The sequence below is a fragment of the Staurois parvus genome, unplaced genomic scaffold (assembly GCF_062004578.1).
Source record: "Staurois parvus isolate SC_StPar_1 unplaced genomic scaffold, SC_StPar_1.0 ptg001162l, whole genome shotgun sequence".
Lineage (NCBI taxonomy): Eukaryota > Metazoa > Chordata > Amphibia > Anura > Ranidae > Staurois > Staurois parvus.
In genome coordinates, this window is record NW_028318958.1 from 1,168,637 (window position 1) to 1,190,559 (window position 21,923).

General features: G+C 42.3%; 1 long non-coding RNA gene across 1 annotated transcript; it reads left to right on the forward strand.

The window, feature by feature from the left end:
• Positions 1 to 11,263: 11,263 nt before the first annotated feature.
• On the forward strand, positions 11,264 to 20,889 carry LOC149439033 (uncharacterized). Its single transcript, XR_016307876.1, has 2 exons — positions 11,264 to 11,557; positions 17,348 to 20,889. It is a non-coding gene; the product is annotated as an uncharacterized LOC149439033 (long non-coding RNA).
• The last annotated feature ends 1,034 nt before the right edge of the window (positions 20,890 to 21,923 follow it).

A 21,923-nucleotide genomic window follows, 5' to 3' on the forward strand; every position in this document is an offset into this window, starting at 1 on the left:
AATCAGCAGATCTTCGGTGCAATCTCAGGCTCCTGCAGACTATGAATGTAGCTGTCTGCCCATACCTCGTACAGGCAGGCAGTTACTGAATGACACGAAGAATCAATGAACTACCTAAAGAACTCCTCAGCGCCTTTTTAGTTAATTGAGAACTACTGTACAAGCCATCAGCTGCAATGGCTGACAGTAGTTGTAGTTCTCCCATTCACAGAACGCTGTGAATGAATGATGTGGCCGGGTTGGCGGAGCCCCGCACAGCTGCATTTTTTTAAGGCTTGATTCACACCAGACGACTCCAAAGTTGTACAAATTTCAGTGTGACTTTGGAGTCTGACTTTGATATCTTTATCAAAGTCTCTGGCACTGTAGCCTTATCAAAGTCACATCAAAGTATTGTAGAAAACTTTTCTGAAGTTGCAGCAACTTCATTAGTTTTAATTGGAATGGCTCTCATAGAGACACATGGCATTTCACATGTCTTGCGACTTTGCGTCTCAAAGTCGTATCCTAAGTTGCAGGAGTGTGAACTGAGCCTCACTTGTGACAGTGGGTGCGGGAAGAAGATCCCAGGCCCACTGTCACAACGGGGACTCTGGTGGGTACAAGGGCTGCTCAGTTAGTAACATGTTACACCTTAAATACGGATGTAACAGGTAACATGTTACTCAAGGTGAAATTATCCTTAAAACTGTGCTTAGGTCATGACAAAATAGCATAGTAGTCAATATTATTGTATGACAGTTTAGCATGCCTTAAGTGCTATTCAGCATGCCTTGAGTGCTATTCAGCATGCCTTAAGTGCTATTCAGCATGCCTTAAATCCAACTGCAGCTTCATGAATCAGGTCACCAATAGTTAACAATATTACCAGAATTTCCCGTGGTCTTCTTGCAACTGATCTTTCCCTCATTACTAAGTCACCACACCTTGTTCTGCACTGTGTCTCTGTGTGGAAGTGAACATCTTAGTAGAGGCAGGGCTTTGTTCCTCATGTCAGAGCCTCCAACAAGGCACAGCTCATATATATTCTCAAATCTCACACCAAATTGTATGAGACTAGCAGTCAATTTAGATACATAGTTACATAGTTAGTCTGGCTGAAAAAAGACAAAAGTACATCCAGTTCAACCAAAAAAAAAAAAAAAAAAAGTTATAATCCTATACCCACAAATGATCCAGCCTGCTTCTACAGGGGAAAAAATTCCTTCCTGATCCCCTGAGAGGCAATCGGATATTCCCTGGATTAACTTTACCTATAAATGTTATATCCAGTTATATTGTGTGCATCTAAGAAAGAATCCAGGACTTTATTAAAGCAATCCACTGAGCTGGCCAGAACCAACTGTTGAAGGAGTCTATTCCACATTTTCACAGCTCTTACTGTGAAGAAACCTTTATGTATTTGGAGATTAAATCTCTTTTCCTCCAGACGTAAAGAGTGCCCCCTTGTCCTCTGTGATGACCTCAGGGTGAATAACTCTACACCGAGTTCACTATATGAACCACTGATGTATTTATACATGTTGATCATATCCCCCCTTAATCTCCTCTTCTCAAAAGAGAATAAATTCAGTTCCTCTAATCTTTCCTCATATCTGAGCTCCTCCATGCCTCTTATCAGTGTGGTTGCCCTTCGCTGCACTTTCTCAAGTTCCCCAATATTCTATTTGTGAATCGGTGCCCAAAACTGAACTGCATATTCCAGATGAGGTCTTAATAATGATTTGTATCGGGGTAATACGATATCTCTCTCTCTGGAGTCTATACCTCTTTTAATACAAGAGAGGAATTTGCTCGCTTTAGCTTGGCATTGCATGCTATTATTAAGCTTGTGATCTACCAGAACCCCCAGATCCTTCTCCACCATTGATTCCCCCAGTTGTACTCCCCTAGTATGTATGATGCATGCATATTCTTAGCCCTCAAGTGCAGAACCTTACATTTATCAACATGAAACCTCATTTGCCACATAGTTGCCCAATTACACAGAGCATTGAGGTCGGCTTGTAAGTTGGAGACATCCTGTAAGGACGTTATTCCACTGCACAGCTTGGTGTCATCTGCAAAGACTGAAATCGGACTTTTAATCCCAGACCCTATATAAATATATTAAAAAGTAAGGGTCCCAACACTGAACCTTGGGGTACACCACTGATGACCCCAGACCATTCAGAGTATGAATCATTAACCACTACTCTCTGAATACGATCTTTTAGCCAGTTTTCTATCCATTAACATATGGATTTTTCCAAGCCTGTAGACTTTACCTTACATATTAGCCATGTGGGGAACTGAGTCAAACGCTTTTGCAAAATCCAAATATACCACGTCTACTGCCACCCCTCTGTCGAAGTATACCACTTTCACTGCCACCCCTCTGTCCAAGGTTTTGCTCACCTCCTCATAAAAAAAGCCGGAGATGAGATACAAAAAGAACAAACAGGAGGGCGCAACTGCCTAATGTATTACCAGTGATTTCTTCTACATACAACAAGATAGATGTCAAATGGATATTCACAAGAGTGGAAGATAAAATAGTGTGAAAACCAAGATGCCACAGTGTGTAGGAGTCATGTGTGCACATACAACTCTATCAGACGGTCAAGCGTTGCGAGGGTGCACCCCTTTCCTCAAAGCTAGGCTAACCAGCATGCGCCAAGTATGAAACTAGATATATCCATTCCACCACATGCATCCCTCTACTGTACTTACCCCACGAAAAGGGTGGAGGTGAGGGTCCAGGTCAGAGGTCATGCTAGGGACCAAATGCTAAATGCTCTCAATAAAATGTAAAAAAAATGTACTAGGGCTACCCCCTGCCAAATCTCACACGCTGAAGATCCATTATAGGCCACATGCCAAAATCTACAGCTGCAAGACTCATAACATAAAAAATAGTAATAAAACTGACTGATGTACTTTATATTAGGCGGTGCCAAGAAAGCATACTGGTGATATCGGTGACAACAATCTTGCACATATGTGCCACATCAAGATCCTGTGAGAATATGATCATGGCTGTGGGCCACTGGAACACAAGCTCCTAGCAGACCAGAAATATGTCAAAATCTTCACTTCCTGTTTACCATAAGGGCCCCACATAGTGGAGTCACTGCTCCCGCGGAGGGAACACCCAAATATGGCATTTGCCGTCATTGCCACGGGTTGCTAGGACGCATGCCCTGACAAGCCATAGATCAGAAGTATATCCTGTCTTTACTTACTGTTGGACATAGGAAGTGTAGCGGCGGGAACCAATCATTGCCGCTGTGGCCCCACAGAATGGAGTCACTGCTCTTGTGGGAGGAACACAAAATCCGCAAAAGCTGCATGTGAACAGATGAAATCATAATAATAATGATAACTGGCAGCCACAACCGCATATGAGGCACCACGATGTGTATATATATGTGGGTGTGTATGTTGGCCCCATGTGCTGACATGTCAGAGATCTGAGCCCTAGAGATGTCTGTGTGGATAAAAATAGGATACAAATATTGTAAAAAATATATCTGTAAAATCTACACCTCAAAGGTTTCAGTAACGTGTCACCTTTTGATGTTCCTGTCATACCTGTGATGTCATTTTAATACTTCAATAAAGAATTCAAGGAGTGCAGCAATAGTCCATCTTTGTGCATATTACTGTAACTCTTAGAGGACTGCTTAGACACAATTGACACTTCAAGGTGTCCTTTAATATCACAAATCATGGGATTTTGAGCTCGGTTCCATTTTAAAGTAAATTGCTCTAGTGATAGAGAATACAAACTGCTTTCATAGATACTATACCTACATCAATCACCATGTAGACAGCTCTGGGCCCCTGTTCTTCTGGGCCCATGTAAGCCACATGGCCTACTACTGCTATAGTTATGCTACTGATGCCAACAAGCTGGTTTAATTAAAAGTCATACTAGCTGAACTGAAATATGATTTGAACAGCTTTTAAATGGATCTGTATTCAGACTAAATGCTGTTTTTATATGCTTTTCTGGAATTGGTTCCTCCATGGTACCCAGGGTTCTGGCATCTCTTTTAGTGCTCAAATCATTTCAAAGCTGAGTGTAAATTATCGTAACAAAGGAATTTGCAGTGATAAGATGTTGTTTTCCTGCAGTGTAAACTGCCAAAAGAGAATGCTTGGCAAATGATATAACACGAGAGCTTCTGCCATTGAAAATGATCCGTGGAGTGATTGCAGAGAGATATGTTCTCTTAGAACAAGGACAACCATTATATCAGAAAGGGCACAGGATGCTCCACTCTCTGTGACAACCAATTCAGCCAGATATATGTGATCCGGGAACAAGTGCATTCAGAGTTCACCATCTGCAGGTTTAAAGGCAAATAAGCTGTAGCAGTAAGCCTGGGCTTAAAGTACTATTAAACCCTCCGCATTTTTTAGTTTAACGCATTGATCACTATAAAATAAACATTCCCTGTAAACTACGTGCTAACATTCTTACCCCAGCACTTTTACAGCTGCTGTCTCCTGCTTTCTCAATGCTGCTTCCCTGAACTTCCTGTCCTCACAGGAAAGAATTAGCAGTGGACAGTACAGTCTCCAGCTTGGAGAAGGGGGGGAGAGGAAGGAGGAACAAAGGAGGGGGGGCTCCATAGGATGCTGCAAGTGAAAGTAACCAACTTGAACAGGAAATCTAGGGTAGTGGTCCTAGCGCCTGCTTAAACGGGAACATTGGCAAGGATTAAAAGGTAAAGAAATTGCATAGTCTGTACGAGATTAACCACTTGCCTACAGGGCACTTACAGTTGCAAGAAAAAGTATGTGAACCCCTTGGGATTACGTGGAGTTTTGCATGAATTGGGCATAAAATGTGCTCTGAACGTCATCGAAGTCACAACAATAGAAGAACACAGTCTGCTGAACATAATACTACACAAACATTAGATGTTGCCATGGTTTAATTGATGGGCGGCACTGCTGGGCGGCACGGATGGGCTGTACTGATGGGCAGCACTGATGGGCTGCACTGATGGGCAGCACTGATGGGCACAGGTGGATGACACTGCTAAGCACAGGTGGGTGGCACTGATGGGCACAGGTGGGCAGCACTGATGGGCACAGGTGGGTGGCACAGGAGATCATCAGTGCCCTGATGTTCAGTGCCGATCACTTCTCTGACAATTTCCGGTTATCTGCAGTACTTTCCTCATGCTGTGACAGCGTGACAAAGTGCAGCCGATAACCGGCAACTGTATTTACCCGGTGATCTGCTGTGTCATTGGACACAGCTTATCACGTGATAAAAGGCCGCCGTGATTGGCCATTTACCATATGACGTGATCAGTTGTGTCTGTAGGACACAGCGATCACCAGGGGGCGTATTCTGGAATGATGTTCATGGATGTCGTCCCAGAACCAGACAACTGCACTGTAGCCATCCTTTGGCTATAGAGCGGTAGAGAACTGGTTAAAGCAGCTGTTAAAAGTGCTTTAAAGCCCAACGCTGATATAAAACTACTGCTTCTGACTGTTAACCTCAGAAGATTTGGAGTAATATTTAGTGATGTCATTACTGTGCTGCACACTGTTCACCTTGCTGTAGACTGTGACAGAAGGAAGCAAAACCTTGTCTTTACCAAGATGGCAGCCTTCACACAGAGACGTAGTGCAGAATAAGCTGCAGGGAATCTATTAGTAATTCTGATGACTAATTTGCCTTTTTCTGGCAAACATCCAAGGTGGATAATGTTGTTTGTTAATTGATTTTGTCTCAAGACTAACTGGCATTAGCCATCTCTGACCCTTCTTAGCAGCACTCCTCCCATAAGCGTGTGGGGAGGTGCAGCGTGATACGGTTACAGTAAAGACACAGAGTTCAGTTGCATTAAAACTTGAAACTTCTATTAAAGAGGATGTCAAACTACAAACACTGCGGGAACTCATAACTTAGGGTTATCACTCACAGTACAGTTCAAATGCAAGGATGCAGCAGGAAGAGATGCAGCCACAGCTTCTGGTTCAGAGGGAGAAGTCAAGCCCTGGCCAGTTCGGCCCCAAAGGGGATGCTTCCCTGAGAAAACAAATCCCTAGCCTGTCCCTACTCATCAGAAACATTGCCCTGCTGCTAGTCACTTTCCCTGGAAGATGGTGTCTCTCTCCCTACTCTACCCACTTTGCACAAAGCTTGCCAAAACCTAGGGGCAGGGACTAATAAAGACCCTGCTGACCCAAGATGGCCATCAGGGATCACATGTATGCAGCGTAGCGAACTGGGAATGCTTCTCCATAACCTAGGAAACCACAGAGAAACCAGGTTTCCCTCGACTTCCTCTGCACCTGTGGTACCACTTGTGGAGCACCACCTGCAACAGAGAAAGTAGACTTCACCTGTCTACAAGCAGTCCACCCAATCATAATCAGATGTGTATGCACTCTTTTAGATAATGTTGGAGCTGACAGGGGGTACCTTTTTTTTTCCCCTTCAAAGATTGTAGCTGGGACTGATGATTGGCCACTGGGTAACACACTGACTTCTCTCACACTCCATGTTTCTCTCTACCCTTTGCCTTCCTTAACATCTCCATGCCACCTTAGTTTTGACTCCTTTTTGGAGCCCACTACAAACCATATTTGCCATTGATTCACCAACCATCAGGAAAGCCCTCCTGGACCTGGCTGCCCCTGTATGCACCTAAGGGGACGCGTAACCTCCTTACGTATGTTATTTCTTTAGCAAGACATTGGGGGTTATTCACTAAAACTGGAGAGTGCAAAATCTGCTGCAGCTCTGCATATAAACCCATCGGCTCCCATGTTTTATTGCCGAAGCTTAATTGAACAAGCTGAAGTTAGAGGTTGATTGGTTACTATGCACAGCTGCACCAGATTTTGAGATTTTGCACTCTCCAGTTTTAGTAAATAACCCCAATAGCTTGTGGTGGACTCCAAAAGGGTTTCAAAACTAGCATGGCATGGAGATGTTAAGGAAGATAAAGGGTAGAGAGAAGCATGGAGTGTGAGATTAAGTGTGCTACCCAGTTGTCAATAATCACGGCCAAACACAGCCACTGAAGGAGAAGAAAAAGTTACCCCGCATCAGCTCCAACATTATCTATGCAAAGCTGCACCAGATTATGCACGCTCCAGTTTTACTAAACTTCCCCCACAAACTTACCTAGGTAATTGTATTGGGTGCAGCCCTTCCAACCCAAAACTCCATCCATTTGCCCAGGTCATGCAGTACTGAAATTCCATGACTATGTTCAGACTGTACAAACAGTCTAGATATTTTATAATGATATAACTTATAGGAAATACCATAGGCAGGTATAATAACTTATTTTTTTTAAAGGAAAAGTTCACCTTTTAATAAAAAATAATAAATGCACATTTTTTTGCTGGAAAACATTGCACCATCAGATTGCTGGTGCCATGCAGATCTCCTGTAGACCTGTCAGTATATCTACTTGCCTGTACGGGATGTACAAGTAAGCAGATATATTGACAGGAAGATTCAATGAACTACCATGGCGCTCCACAACCATGGTAGTTCATTGAGAACTACAAGCCAACAGCAACCAAGACTATTGGGACTTGTAGTTCGTTCATTCACAGAATACTTGGCAGCGGGCAGCTGCAGCTTAGAGAATATGTTATGTGTTCCACCCTAAAAACAGGTGAAACATGTAACATGTTCCAAAGGTGAACGTAACCTTTATGGCTGGATTTTCACTTTAAAGATATTTATAGTATTTTTATATATATTATTTTTACTATTATTTGCTGATTTAGAGCTATTTTGTGAATAACATAAAAAACCCTATGCTGCAAATAGACCTGAACAGTAGGGAAGATCAGAATACAGGGATTGCCTAGGGCCTCTGAAGTAGGATACCCCTTTTCTCGCTGCCTTCTGGTAATAACGGAAATTTCTGGACTGGTCAGTTACACACTGGCTGCCAACAACTATATTGCCAAAAGTATTGGGACGCCTGCCTTTGCACGCACATGAACTTTAATGGCATCCCAGTCTTAGTCTGGTTCAATACGGAGTTGGCCCACCCTTTACAGCTATAACAGCTTCAACTCTTCTGGGAAGGTTGTCCACAAGATTTAGGAGTGTGTCTATGGGAATGTTTGATCATTCTTCCAGAAGTGCATTTGTGAGGTCAGGCACTGATGTCGGACAAGAAAGCCTGGCTTGCAGTCTCCACTCTAACTCATCCCAAAGGTGTTAAATCGGGTTGAGCTCAGGACTCTGTGCAGGCCAGTCAAGTTCCTCCACCTCAAACTCGCTCATCCATGTCCTTATGGACCTTGCTTTGTGCACTGGTATGCAGTCATGTTGGAACAGGAAGGGGCCATCCCCAAACTGTTCCCACAAAGTTGGGAGCATGAAATTGTCCAAAATGTCTTGGTATGTTGACAACTTAAGAGTTCCCTTCACTGGGACTAAGGGGCCAAGCCCAATCCCTGAAAAACAACCCCACACCATAATCCCCCTTCCATCAAACTTTACACTTGGTACAATGCAGTCAGGCAAGTACCGTTTACTTGACAACCACCAAACCCAGACACATCCATAGGATTGCCAGACAAAGAAGTGTGATTCGTCACTCCAGAGAACATGTCTCCAATGTCCAGTGACGGTGTGCTTTACACCATTGCATCCGACGCTTTGCATTGCAATTGGTGCTGTAAGGCTTGGATGCAGCTGCTTGGCCATGGGAACCCATTCCATGAAACTCTCTATGCACTGTTGTGCTACTCTGAAGGCCACAAAGTTTGGAGGTCTTTAGCTATTGACTCTGCAGACAGTTGGCGATTTCCACGCACTGCGCATCAGCATGCGCTGACCGCGCTCTGTCAATTTACGTGACCTACCACTTCATGGCTGAGTTGCTCCTGTTCCCAGTTGCTTCCACTTTGTTATAATACCCTTAATAGTTGACCGTGGAATATCACGTACCACGCTTTAATTCACTGAGCTCCTGAGAGCGACCCATTCTTTCACAAATGTTTGTAGGTCTTTAGATTGTAAGCTCCACAAGCAGGGCCCTCACATTCCTCCTGTACTGAAATGTATTGTAATTGTACTGTCTCCTTATATTGTAAAGCGCTGCACAAACTGTTGGCGCTATATAAATCCTGTATAATAATAATAATAGAAGCAGTCTGCATGCCTAGGTGCTTGATTTTATACACCTGTGGCCATGGAGGTGAATGGAACACCTGAATCCAATGATTTAGAGGGCTGGTCCAATACTTTTGGCAATATAGTGTATATACAGGTGAAACTCGAAAAATTAGAATATCGTGCAAAAGTTAATTTATTTCAGTAATGCAACTTAAAAGGTGAAACTAATATATGAGATAGACTCATTACATGCAAAGCAAGATAGTTCAAGTCGTGATTTGTAATAATTGTGATGATTATGGCTTATAGCTCATGAAAACCCCAAATCCACAATCTCAGAAAATGAGAATATTGTGAAAAGGTGCAATATTCTCAGCTATTCTAATCAGCTAATTAAGCCATAACACCTGCAAAGGGTTCCTGAGCCTTTAAATGGTCTCTCAGTCTGGTTCAGTAGGAATCACAATCATGGGAAAGACTGCTGACTGCTGACAGAAAACCATCATTGACACCCTCCATAAGGAGGGAAAGCCTCAAAAGGTAATTGCAAAAGAAGTTGGAAGTTCCCAAAGTGCTGTATCAAAGCACATTAATAGAAAGTTATGTGGAAGGGAAAAGTGTGGAAGAAAAAGGTGCACAAGCAGCAGGGATGATCACAGCCTGGAGAAGATTGTCAGAAAAAGGCCATTCAAAAGTGTTGGGGACTTTCACAAGGAGTGGACTGAGCCTGGAGTCAGTGCATCAAGAGCCACCACACACAGACGGATCCTGGACATGGGCTTCAAATGTCGTATTCCTCTTGTCAAGCCGCTCCTGAACAACAAACAACGTCAGAAGCGTCTTACCTGGGCTAAAGAAAAACAGACCTGGTCTGTTGCTCAGTGGTCCAAAGTCCTTTTTTCTGATAAGAGCAACGTCTCATTTGGAAACCAAGGACCCAGAGTATGGAGGAAGAATGGAGAGGCAGAATGGAGAGGCACACACTGCAAGATGCTTGAAGTCCAGTGTGATGTTTCCACAGTCTGTGTTGATTTGGGGAGTCATGTCATCTGCTGGTGTTGGTCCACTGTGCTTCATTAAGTCCAGGGTCAACGCAGCCGTCTACCAGGAGATTTTGGAGCACTTCATGCTTCCTTCCGCAGACGAGCTTTATGGGGATGCTGACTTCATTTTCCAGCAGGACTTAGCACCTGCCCACACTGCCAAAAGCACCAAAACCTGGTTCAATGACCGTGGGATTACTGTGCTTGATTGGCCAGTAAACTCGCCTGACCTGAACCCCATAGAGAATCTATGGGGCATTGCCAAGAGAAAGATGAGAGATATGAGACAGAAGAGCTGAAGGCCGCTATTGAAGCATCCTGGTCTTCCATAACACCTCAGCAGTGCCACAGGCTGATAGCTTCCATGCCACGCCACATTGAGGCAGTAATTGCTGCAAAAGGGGCCCAAACCAAGTACTGAGTACATATGCATGCTTATACTTTTCAGAGGTCCGATATTGTTCTATGTACAATCCTTGTTTTATTGATTGCATGTAATATTCTAATTTTCTGAGATTGTGGATTTGGGGTTTTCATGAGCTGTAAGCCATAATCATCACAATTATGACAAATCACGGCTTGAACTATCTTGCTTTGCATGTAATGAGTCTATCTCATATATTAGTTTCATCTTTTAAGATGCATTATTGAAATAAATGAACTTTTGCACGTTATTCAAATTTTTCGAGTTTCACCTGTATGATTACTGAAAAGAAATGAATTAAATATACAGACAGTGCTGGGCCTTCTCACCAAAAATCACAGCCTTTTGTAGTCTGTATGTAGACTGAATGACATGGATTCACCTTCTATTAAATGTGTATCTGTGAAATTAGGATTTTATACAAAGACTGAAAAAAAAAGATATTACTCATCAGCTGATACATTTGTAGGCTTAAAAAAAAGAAAATAAAATTGACAAAAAACTACTATACCTTTTTTTTTTTTTTTTAAAGCTGCTACATCTCCTAGACATGGACAAGTGAACGTTGATGGAAACAGCGGTCTGCCAGCATAAAGTCACCTCTGTGAATTCCTGCTGAAAGACACCAGTGGCATCTCTTTTCCAGCCCTTGCACACAACACGACGCTTGATGTGTCTTATTTATAGGTCAGCTCAGGGGAGCACGCAAAAGTGCAGAGAGGAGCTGTGCCCTGCGGGGAACTGGCAGGAAGAAGATCGCACCCAGTGGGCTACCTCCTCGCTCGAGAGCATTTCACAGGCCAGCCAGCAACGCTGTATTCAATCAGAAAAACAAAAAGGAAAGCGGTTTTAATACTCCTGTCCAGGATTGTGCATTTCTATCCAAACAAGAAAAAAGTTCCCTAACATACAGCAGAACCTGTAATGGGAAAGTCAATGGTGTGCTATGGCCTCCTATCAACATATTGCATTCATTATAACCACAAGGTGAGGATTTAGCTTATGGGGCAGGTATACTATTTTTGTATATATTTTCATTATTTTTGTGTTTTGACAAGACTTAAAGTGGAATTGAAAGAAAAAAAACTATGTATTACAGATTACCGATCCTTATTTGTGGTGGCTGCATTCGTTTTCTTTTTTTTAAGCTTTTTCCTTTATTTTCACCTGGTGATCTGGCTAGTAACATACTTTCTGTCTTAGCCCAGGTTCACACTGAGCCTGGGTTTACACTGATGCCGTACGGAATTCGCAGCAGTTTCTGTGCAAATTCTGCACCGCATCACAATCGCGCTCCGTTCATGCGAACTGCTGCAGGTGTGCATGTTAAGTTAAAAACACCCCGAAATCGGTTTGCAAAGCGCGGTGCGATGTGCAGAATCGGATCGCATAGGTGTGAATACCCATGCGATCTGATTGTATTGCAGAACAAAAAAGGGTCCTGCACCTTTTTGGAGTGGATGCGGTGCTATTTGAGCCATACAAAATGTATGGCTCAAATCGCACCGCACAGAATGTGGTGCGGTTCCTGTGCGAATCACAAATGCGATATGCCACACCGCATCAGTGTACTTAATCCAACTTTGGAATCATGCGACTTCACTTGAAGTCACACGATTTCAAAGCCACAGCTCAGTATGATTTCAGGTGCGACTTGCCTGAGATCTGTGCAACTTCATGCACAGTCGCACCTGAAATCGCAAAAAATAGTGCAGGAACATTTTTTTCAAATCCACAAAGTCAGAGTCGCACTAATTTGAATGGTCCCATTGCCAACAGTAGGATGCGACTTGTCATGCAATTTGGAACTGTCAAATCACATGACAAATAGCACCGGTGTCAAACAGAGCTATGTCTCCATTCGGGATGAAGGAACAATGAAGGCAACTTTGGGCAGCAGCATTGTCAGTGTGGGGAGAGGGTAGTTTTAGAATTACTAGCAGAGTTAAATAGATTAACTAATTAGATTAACACATTAAAGTGTTACTAAACCCCGGACCCTGCATTCACTATATCTGGTCTCCCACAGTACACACAACATGGAAATGCAATTATTTTAGTAAATATAAACTGCTAAATACATTTTCTCATCAGCAGTTTATAGCAGTCTTGTGACTTCTATCAGTGTTCAGCCGAGCATTGGTTAAAGCTTGTAGGAGGAGTTTTCTTTCTGCTCTAGGAGGATGGAAATCCCTTGACCTCTGTCTGAATAGTGCTGATTGGCCCTGTGCTGATCACATGTGCTCTCCCAAGAAAAAAAAAAACGTCTCTAGCAATATACACCAAACTAAGCATGTGCAAACGCCTACGGTTCAGTCTGGAGATAATAAGTGAAAAAATATACGGTATCCTTACAATATACAAAAATTCCCAAAACGCATGCAAACACTTTCACCCCAAAAAGTGTAATAATCTGATCAAAAATTATGCATAAAATACAATCCCACAGTGTCCAAATTATCCAAAATTAGAATAACCCAATCCCAAATTTTAGAAATGTCCTCCAAAATAAATATAGTCACTGAAAATTTTGTCTGGAGAGAAGTGGTGGCCACTTGAAAAAGGGGAGGAACAGAGAAAAAAGGATCTAACAGCCTTTTTACACAATGCAGAGGATTAACTCCTTAGCTTCCATGGTAAGTATAACAAGCATGCTTTACTCCATATACAGACTGGTTTTACTGTTGTGGGTTTATTAACACTTTAAATTCATTTTTTTTTTATTTGCTGAAGGATAGGGTTTGAATGACAGAAGAGATCCTATAGGTCTCTTCTGTCATAAAAGCTTCCTTCTGTCTGTCAGCTGTCATGCACATTGAGCCACGCATGTGCTACTCAGTGATGGCATCCACTCTGTGTTTTGATGACATGACACCGGTGCGCATGCCTGGGGGTGTGTCACCATGCCACCTTGGGCACAGTACTGCTGAGCAAAACCGCATTCTTGACTCTGGCAAAAGGAGGAATTACCTGTGACATCAGGGGACTGGCTGGAAGACACTTGGTATCAATGTATGTATACTATTTATTTTTTATGTATGGGCTGCCATCTAGTTTTAGTCCACCACAACTTGTTTACTTACATGATTTGGTATTTCCCTCTGTCCTCCCTCTTGTTTAGTGCTAGTTAGTTCAGTCCTATCTATACCCCTGTTTCTTCCATATTCTTTAAGTACTTCCATGTTCTCTCAGTGTTAGTTATTTGCAGAGACATGGCTCAGGAAAGTCTTCTTCCACTTCAAAAAATCCACTGTACTGCAGTTAGCTTAAGTAAAATTAAGTTGGATTCAACTTCTGTGTGTTATTGGAGAGTTAAGCTGTCTGTGGAGAGTGCCAAGTCAAACTGGAGGTATGTCAATGTATAAATTGATATTTTAAACAGAACAGTATTTGGTATGATAAAATATACATGGTGAAGAGAATAAAGAAGTCTTTTAAATAAATGAAACTGTTCCTACTTATTCATAAAAGCAGGCTGTTAATTATTTAAAGTTCTTCATTAATGAAGGGGAATGCTAAGGGCTGTGTGAAGCCTGGGATCTTCTCTAAAATCAGCAGTGCTGAGGTGGTCATGATTATCAGGGAAAATGCTGCAATGAGTAACTTTTCAGTTCTGCAAGAATACATGGGGGCACCTCGGTTAGTACTGTTCCCCATTTCAGTTCCTTTCTGATTCATAGTCAGGATTTGTTGTTGTCCGGTTGAAATCGATGAGTTATAGGCTGCAAATTGATGAAAAACTCCCTATTTGAGAACATTAGTGAATAAAAGTTAGGTACGGGCAATACTCCTGTAGCAGGTCCAGGCCCCATCGGATTAGCAGGGCTGCCAGTAGGGGGGTACAGATACAATCAGGTTAGCAGGGCTGCCAGTAGGGGGGTACAGGCCCCATCAGGTTAGCATTGCTGCCAGTAGGGGGGTACAGATCCAATCAGGTTAGCAGTGTAGCAATTGGGCACACAGAGATGGACGCAGTCATCCATCTTGCTAAGGATCCTCCATCTTGTATCTCTGCCCCTGCAATTCCCCCCTCCATCTCTGTTAAGTGACACATGGTCCCTGTGTGCTGGGTTCAAAAGTGCACAGGCAATCAGGCCCAGCGGGAGAGCTTCATGGTTATAAATCCCAAATTAGCTGGTTCCCAGGTGTCTGTTAGTTTCTCAATCTGAGGGAATCGTAAAACCATAAAACAATCCTTCACTGGCCTTCAAAGACATTCCAGCTAGCAGTAAAACAGACAACACATTTAAAACCCACTTTTCCATATAATTTTATATCTGGAGATGGGAAATAATTACATAAAAACCAAGCATATATTCGGATAGCTCAGTTTAATGCGAGTTGTCTGATATCTTACACCCCCTAGTTGAAGTCTACAGGAGAGCAGAAAACCATATAGTTCTAGCTGAAATAGTGAACTATGCCATGTTTGATATCTAGACGTTCAGCAGATGATTCTGCATATTAATCTACCTGTGGATAGAATGTTACATGTATCTAGGGAAGATTATTGCCCAAGGTATAACTTGGGAGGGATTTTGGTTCTAGTCTGAGTCCCCCGCCTACAACACCCCTCCCCAAATAAGGGGATTGGTTCTCTGCTGTAAGGAGACACCCTGCTGAGTTCCCAGAAAAAGGCTGTTATGCTTGGAGCAGTAAGTTGAAGAATTCTCCCCTTTTAGCACCAGGAACCAACTTGGGAGATGGTACCCTTTGCTCTGAAACTTGATCTGCTTAACCCAGGACTTTTGGCAAGTACTCTACGTCTCTAAAACGTCTGTTATCTCTTTGCTGTGTTATTGCTCTCTGTGTTTATATATATATATATATATATATATATATATATATATATATATATATATATATATATTGGCTACATCTTTTTCTGTAAATATTGTTATTGCACCCTTTTGACCTTTTTAGTAAGAAATCCTATTCTCTGAAAAGTGTTGAACTGTTTCTAAAGTTCTTTAATGCAAATAAGGATGCCTGTCTCTGAAGAGCGCTAATGTGTGTTTTAAACCTTTATATATCTCTGCCTGCAGTGACAGTGGTATACAGACGATTATTCAAACATCATAGTGTTATTGGTAATATTAGCGAGTTTCCTCCATTTCTCTACAAAAAGGCGGTGGTGGCAGTGTGAAGGGTTAATTGCGTAATTAACCTGACCTAGTAACAAACGCTCTCAGGCTGCAGGTACATAGATTGTGGTCCATTAGCTGGAAAATCTTTGTACAGGGTGCAGCCGAGTGTGGCATTGTTACGCACGTGACAGTGCAGTTTTAGATTGGCTAGTCCTTCGGTCACGAGTTGGTGACAAGGGCTAGGGTCTGACGCCGCAATCGTCACAAACAGGGCTGCCAGTAGGGGGGTACAGGCCCCATCAGGTTAGCAAGGCTGCCAGTAGGGGGGTACAGGCCCCATCAGGTTAGCAGGGCTGCCGGTAGGGGGGTACAGACCCAATCAGGTTAGCAGGGCTGCCAGTATCGGGGTACAGCCCCATCAGGTTAGCAGGGCTGCCGGTAGCGGGGTACAGGCCCCATCAGGTTAGCAAGGCCACCAGTAGCGGGGTACAGGCCCCATCAGGTTAGCAGGGCCACCAGTAGATGGGTACAGACCCAATCAGGTTAGCAGGGTTGCGAAGAGGTGGGTACAGACATTACTGTGAAAATGGATTTTATTTCAGCAGTGTCTAATAGGGAATACCAACCACAGTTTCTGATGGAAATAGTCAGTTCAGGGAGATTGAACAAATCTGCATATGACATGCAAACATGAAAATATGGAACAGCAAAATGAAATCAAAAACTACTTTTAGGTGAGCATTACAAAAATATCTAAAAAAGAATGCTTTCAGTGCTTGTAGGCATCTTTAAATTCTAGCATGTTACATAACATAGTCTGCCTGCAGCCGAAATTAACATTGACAAGTGTTGTATAATTAATGTGTAATCTTAGGATTATACTGCTCAGGTTTAATGTACTGTATGTGAACCACCCCAGGGGGTATAAAAGCCAGAGACCTTTATAATTAACATTTCCAAGTTACATAAAATAAAGAACATTGTACGCGTTGGATAAAAATAAAGTCAGCCCTGCCATAAATGAGTTACTTTTCTACCAAGTGATTCAGTATATTGCAATAAGTTTGTTTTTCCATTTGAAAATGATCAGCTCAATAATATAACCTGCAATCTCCCTGATGTTTGCTGTGCTGCAGTCACAAATCAATAGTCGGATATTAACTGGAGTTTTTTACTTTAGAGCTAATGTGAAGGTTGTTATAGCTGAAAAAAAACTTTCATTTAAATACATTACTTAATTATCACAAAGCATATAAATCCAGTTTATGTCCCTTTGCAAACCCAGATATTGCCTTTTAAGAGCAGCAGTGACATCACCGCTGTGCACAGTCTGTGCAGAGAGAAGAGATGCGAGAGGGACCCAGCAGGTCCCACCCACTACAGGCTGCCTGCAGAAAACAACAGGAGGGGGCGAAGACCAGACCAGTCACTAGCACAAGAACAGTGAGCAGTAGTGACCGGTCTTTATTACAAGAATCTACTGCATGGAGTCAAATGTTTATGATGGATTGTCGTGCAGATCTGAAGGAGATACACAAAGCACACCAAAATTCTAATAGGAATACACATATATCCTTATATCTGTATGAGTTCAGATAGCAGAGAGAAGGTTTGTGGTGGAGCTTAGGGCGGGGTTGTGGAAGGTGTTGTATGTCACTGTTAGTACTTTGAATTTTTGTTCTGTTTCCAGACAGCAAGATGCTAGAAGAGACACAAGGTGGCAGTGTCCTGCAACTCAGTGGCACACGTCCTGGTGAAAAGCATTATGGATTTTGTAGGCTGAACAGCAAGACTTTGCTGGAAAGCAGGGACTACATTTCCCAGAGGAGCTGGCGTATTGGCAGAGGCATATCATTGTAGAAGTCTGGGAACAGAGACAGGAAATGAGCTGGGAGAGAGCTGGAAGGAAGGTGTGACGAGAAAGCTGTGCAGAACGCTGGAGGATTGGACCGGGCCGAGAGGGAGAGTGGAGAAAAAGGGAAGAATAGCCAACCACTGACATCGCCAAAGAATCTGGAGAACACCCCTATTGGCCGGTGACCTGGAATGCTGCAGCCACTAGTGAACTCTGCAGGAGGATGCCACAGAGAGTCCCATTCTCCAGCCAATTAAGTTGTTACTGACATTCTATTGAATCAGCCATTATTTATCTAGTTACTGACATTGTTCACAAGTTACACAAGTTGAAGCCTAGTTCACCCGGTCTATTAGCAAACATATCTCCAGCATAATCCAGTCCTCAGAGCCTGCTGCAGTGTCTGCCCTCTGCAGGCCAAGCCACACCACTGTTTCCTCTGCGGTTTACATCCATCAAGGACACTTGTCATGGTCGCCATTTGCTACTGCGGCCTATAGAGGAATTAAGCCCTTGTCAATTAGTGCTTCTGCCCACCCCTTAAACCTTTTGCCCAAAAACTGCATCCCATCTTGTGCCTTAAAGGGGTGCTGCCCAAGTGAAATACCACTTAAAGGGATAGTGTTTGTGCTTGCAAAAATCCTTTTGAGGGACTTCTACCTGTTACAGCCAAGGAGATCTAAATTATTGTAGTGCAATCTGCCAAGCAAAATAGGTGAGTTGGAAGCTTTGGTGCATGAACAGAACTATGATCTAATTGGTATTGCTGACTCTTGGCTTCATTCTTCACATGATTGGTCCATTAATATTCCTGGCTATATTCTGTTCCGGAAAGATAGGGTAAATAGGAAAGGTGGTGGTGTCTGTCTCTGTGTGAGAAGTGATCTCAGAGCGAGTGTGAAAGAGGACCTAGTTGATGGAGAGTGTGATGAGGCTGAAGCATTATTGGTGGAACTGCACATGGGGGTGCGTACTACAGAGGTAATCATTGGAGTTTGTTATAGGCCTCCCAGTGTTAATGAGGAGGTGGAGACTCAGCTCCTTGCACAGACTGAAAGGGCTGCAAGGGCTGGGGCAGTGATAATAATTGGGGATTTTAACTACCCAGAAATTGACTGGAGTAATGGTACTGCAGGAACAGTTAAAGGGCAAACATTTTTTAAACCTACTACAGGACAATTTTATGGTACAGTTCATAGATTGTAAGCTCCAAGGAACAGGGCCCTCCTATCCCTCTTGTATTGAACTGTATTGTTGCTGTATTGTCTCCCTTTATATTGTAAAGCGCTGAGCAAACTGTTGGCGCTATATAAATCCTGTATAATAATAATAATAAAGGCCCCAACTATAAATTATACTCTGCTGGACCTGGTGATCTCAAACCATGTAGCGCTTATTACAAATGTCCATATAAAAGAATATCTGGGTAGCAGTGACCATAACATGATTTAATTTATTGTTAGCTGGAAACAGCAAGCACATATGGGAAGAATAAAAACACTCAACTTTAAGAGAACTAATTTTCCAAGGCTGAGAGATGCTCTCCAAGACTTAGACTGGAAGGGAATATTGGCATCAATGAACACAACACAGAAATGGGAGTCCTTCAAAAAGACTGTATGTGAACACACTTCAAAATATATCCCCATGGGCAACAAGTTTAAAAGGCTAAAAATTAAACCTATGTGGCTTACGGCCAAAGTTAAAAAAAAGCTATGGATAATAAGAAAATACATTTTATTAAATATAAAAAGGAAGGAATGCTAACATCATTTAAACATTACAAAGAGTATAACAGAACATGCAAAAAGAAAATAAAGGCTGCAAAAATTGAAAATGAACAACAGATTGCAAAGGACAGCAGGACCAACCCTCAAAGATGATTCAAATATATTAATAGTAAAAAGGTTCGGTCTGAGCATGTAGGCTCTTTACAAAATTATCTAGAGTGGCTGACTAGGGACAAAGAGAAGGCAAATGTATTAAATATCTTTTTCAGTTCTGTGTATACAAAGGAGCATGGGGGAGCTCTTGGCCATAATGGGCATGGTATTGACACAGCTCCAGATGATCCACATTGGCTCACAATTTATATGATCCACAAATATTTAGACAGAATAAAGGTGAATAAAGAACCTGGGTTGGATGGCATACACCCATGATTCTTTAAAAAATTGAGCTCTGTCATTTCAAAGCCATTGTTTCTAATTTTTAGGGACTCTTTAATGACTGGCATAGTACCACTGGATTGGTCAATGTGGTGCCAATATTAAAAAAGGGGTCAAAATCTTTGCCAAGTAATTATAGACCTGTTAGTTTAACTTCTATAGTTGGGAAGATACTGGAGAGTTTAATAAAAGACCACATGGATGAATTCTTGCTGAAACAAAAATATTTTAAGCAACAGACAGCATGGATTCATGAAAGACAAAAGTTGTCAAACAAATCTGATTTCTTTTTATGAGGAGGTGAGCAAAACCTTGGACAGAGGGGTGGCGGTGGACGTGGTATACTTGGAGTTTGCAAAAGCATTTGACACAGTTCCCCACACTCGGCTAATGTGTAAGGTAAAGTCTACAGGCTTGGAAAAATCTGAAAAATCTGTATGTAAATGGACAGAAAACTGGGTACTGGAGGAGCTCAGCTATAAAGAAAGATTAGAGGAACTGAATTCTCTCTTGAGAAGAGGAGATTAAGGGGGGATATGATCAACATGTATAAATACATCAGTGGTTCATATAGTGAACTCAGGGTAGAGTTATTCACTCTGAGGTCATCTTTACGCCTGGAAGAAAAGAAATGTAATCTCTAAATACGTAAAGGTTTCTTCACAGTAAGAGCTGTGAGAATGTGGAATAGACTCCCTCAAGAGTTGGTTCTGGCCAGCTCAGTGGAATGCTTTAAGAAATGCCTGAATTCTTTCTTGGATACACAGAATATAACTAGTTACTAACATTTATAGGTAAAGTTGTCCTTTTTCAGCCGGACTGACTATGTAAGTATGTAGCAACTGGGCCCCAACAAGCGTGCAGAAGATCTTCCACTGCAGTTAAAGGCACCATAGTCCTCCTAATTAAAGAGCTCTTCCCTCACCTCAAATGTGAACCTCATCATAAGCTTCCCAAGGTGAGTTAGCCATACTATTTAATAGTTTCCCCTTGCTCACTGGGGACAGGCCATCTCGGAGTTGAGGCCTTTGAATAAATTCTGAATTGCAGGATGTCCATAACTGATTGAGATTTTTGTTATATGTGTGCTGACCTTTGCTTAAAGTTACAAAAAGTGATAACTGTTATTATATGCATACCTATAATTTTGTGCTGCTTTAATGTGCTCATACGCAACTCTAATATAATAAAAATATCAGTTCATTTTAACTTGTGTGTGTCTATTTTATGGTAATTTTGAGAGAGTTTACTCTTACCCGATGTGTACAGTGGTGTCAACAGGGGTTGGGCTTTCAGAATGGGGTCAAGAGTGGCAGTAAGCCTGAAAATAACTCTTGAGGGGGTAGTGCTAGTTGGTCTAGACAGTATGGTCTCCTGGGAACCATCCACCGGTCAATAAGACACAGAAGTTGAATCCAACACAATGTTACTTCAAGGAAGTGTCATACAAAGGATGTTTTTCAAGTCTTTTTGTATTAAAAGGTAATGCTTTTTCTAAGTCCTGCCTCTGAAGAACTAACACGTACTAAGGGAACATGAAAGGAACAGGGAGTGTCTAGCTAAGAGTGAGCTAAACAACACTAATCAGAAGAGAACAAAGGGAGATACCAATCAAATAAGTAAACAAGTTGTAGTGTCCCTAAAACACCACTAGATATCTGCGTACATCAGAACAATAATAACTTGATATAGTTCAATACAACAACAGAAAAAATCTTTATAGTTGGGACAGAACAATTGTATTCTAGGGGCAAGCTGAAGCCAGAGGACAGGTTGGCAGCAGAGAGGGGTGGCAGACACTGAAAAGTTGGTAAGGTGGATCAGTCTGGCAACAGTATTTGTGAAATACTAAAGGGGGGGGATAGCATGTGTAGAGGTAGGCCAATGAAAAAGGGAGTTGCAATAGTAGAAGCGAGAGAATCGTGGAGTGAACTAGTAGCTTGCTGGTGTCACAGGTTAAGAAGGGGTATAGCTTGATAACTTGGAGATGTTATATGGGTTAAGGTGACAAGATTTGGACAGTGATTGGATGAGAGGCCAAAAGGAGAGGTTAGAGTTCAGTATTACACCTGTCATGAGGGGAGGGACTGATGGTTGTGCTATTGATCTATTACATACCACCTCTGTTAACACAATAGGTCATGTACAATGTCACTGCAAAGATAGGGGGAGTGTGAGTTGTCGGTGTCTCACATATGGGATTAGTATCTTTTATAAGGAAGCCGTAAAGCAAAACCCTCAGG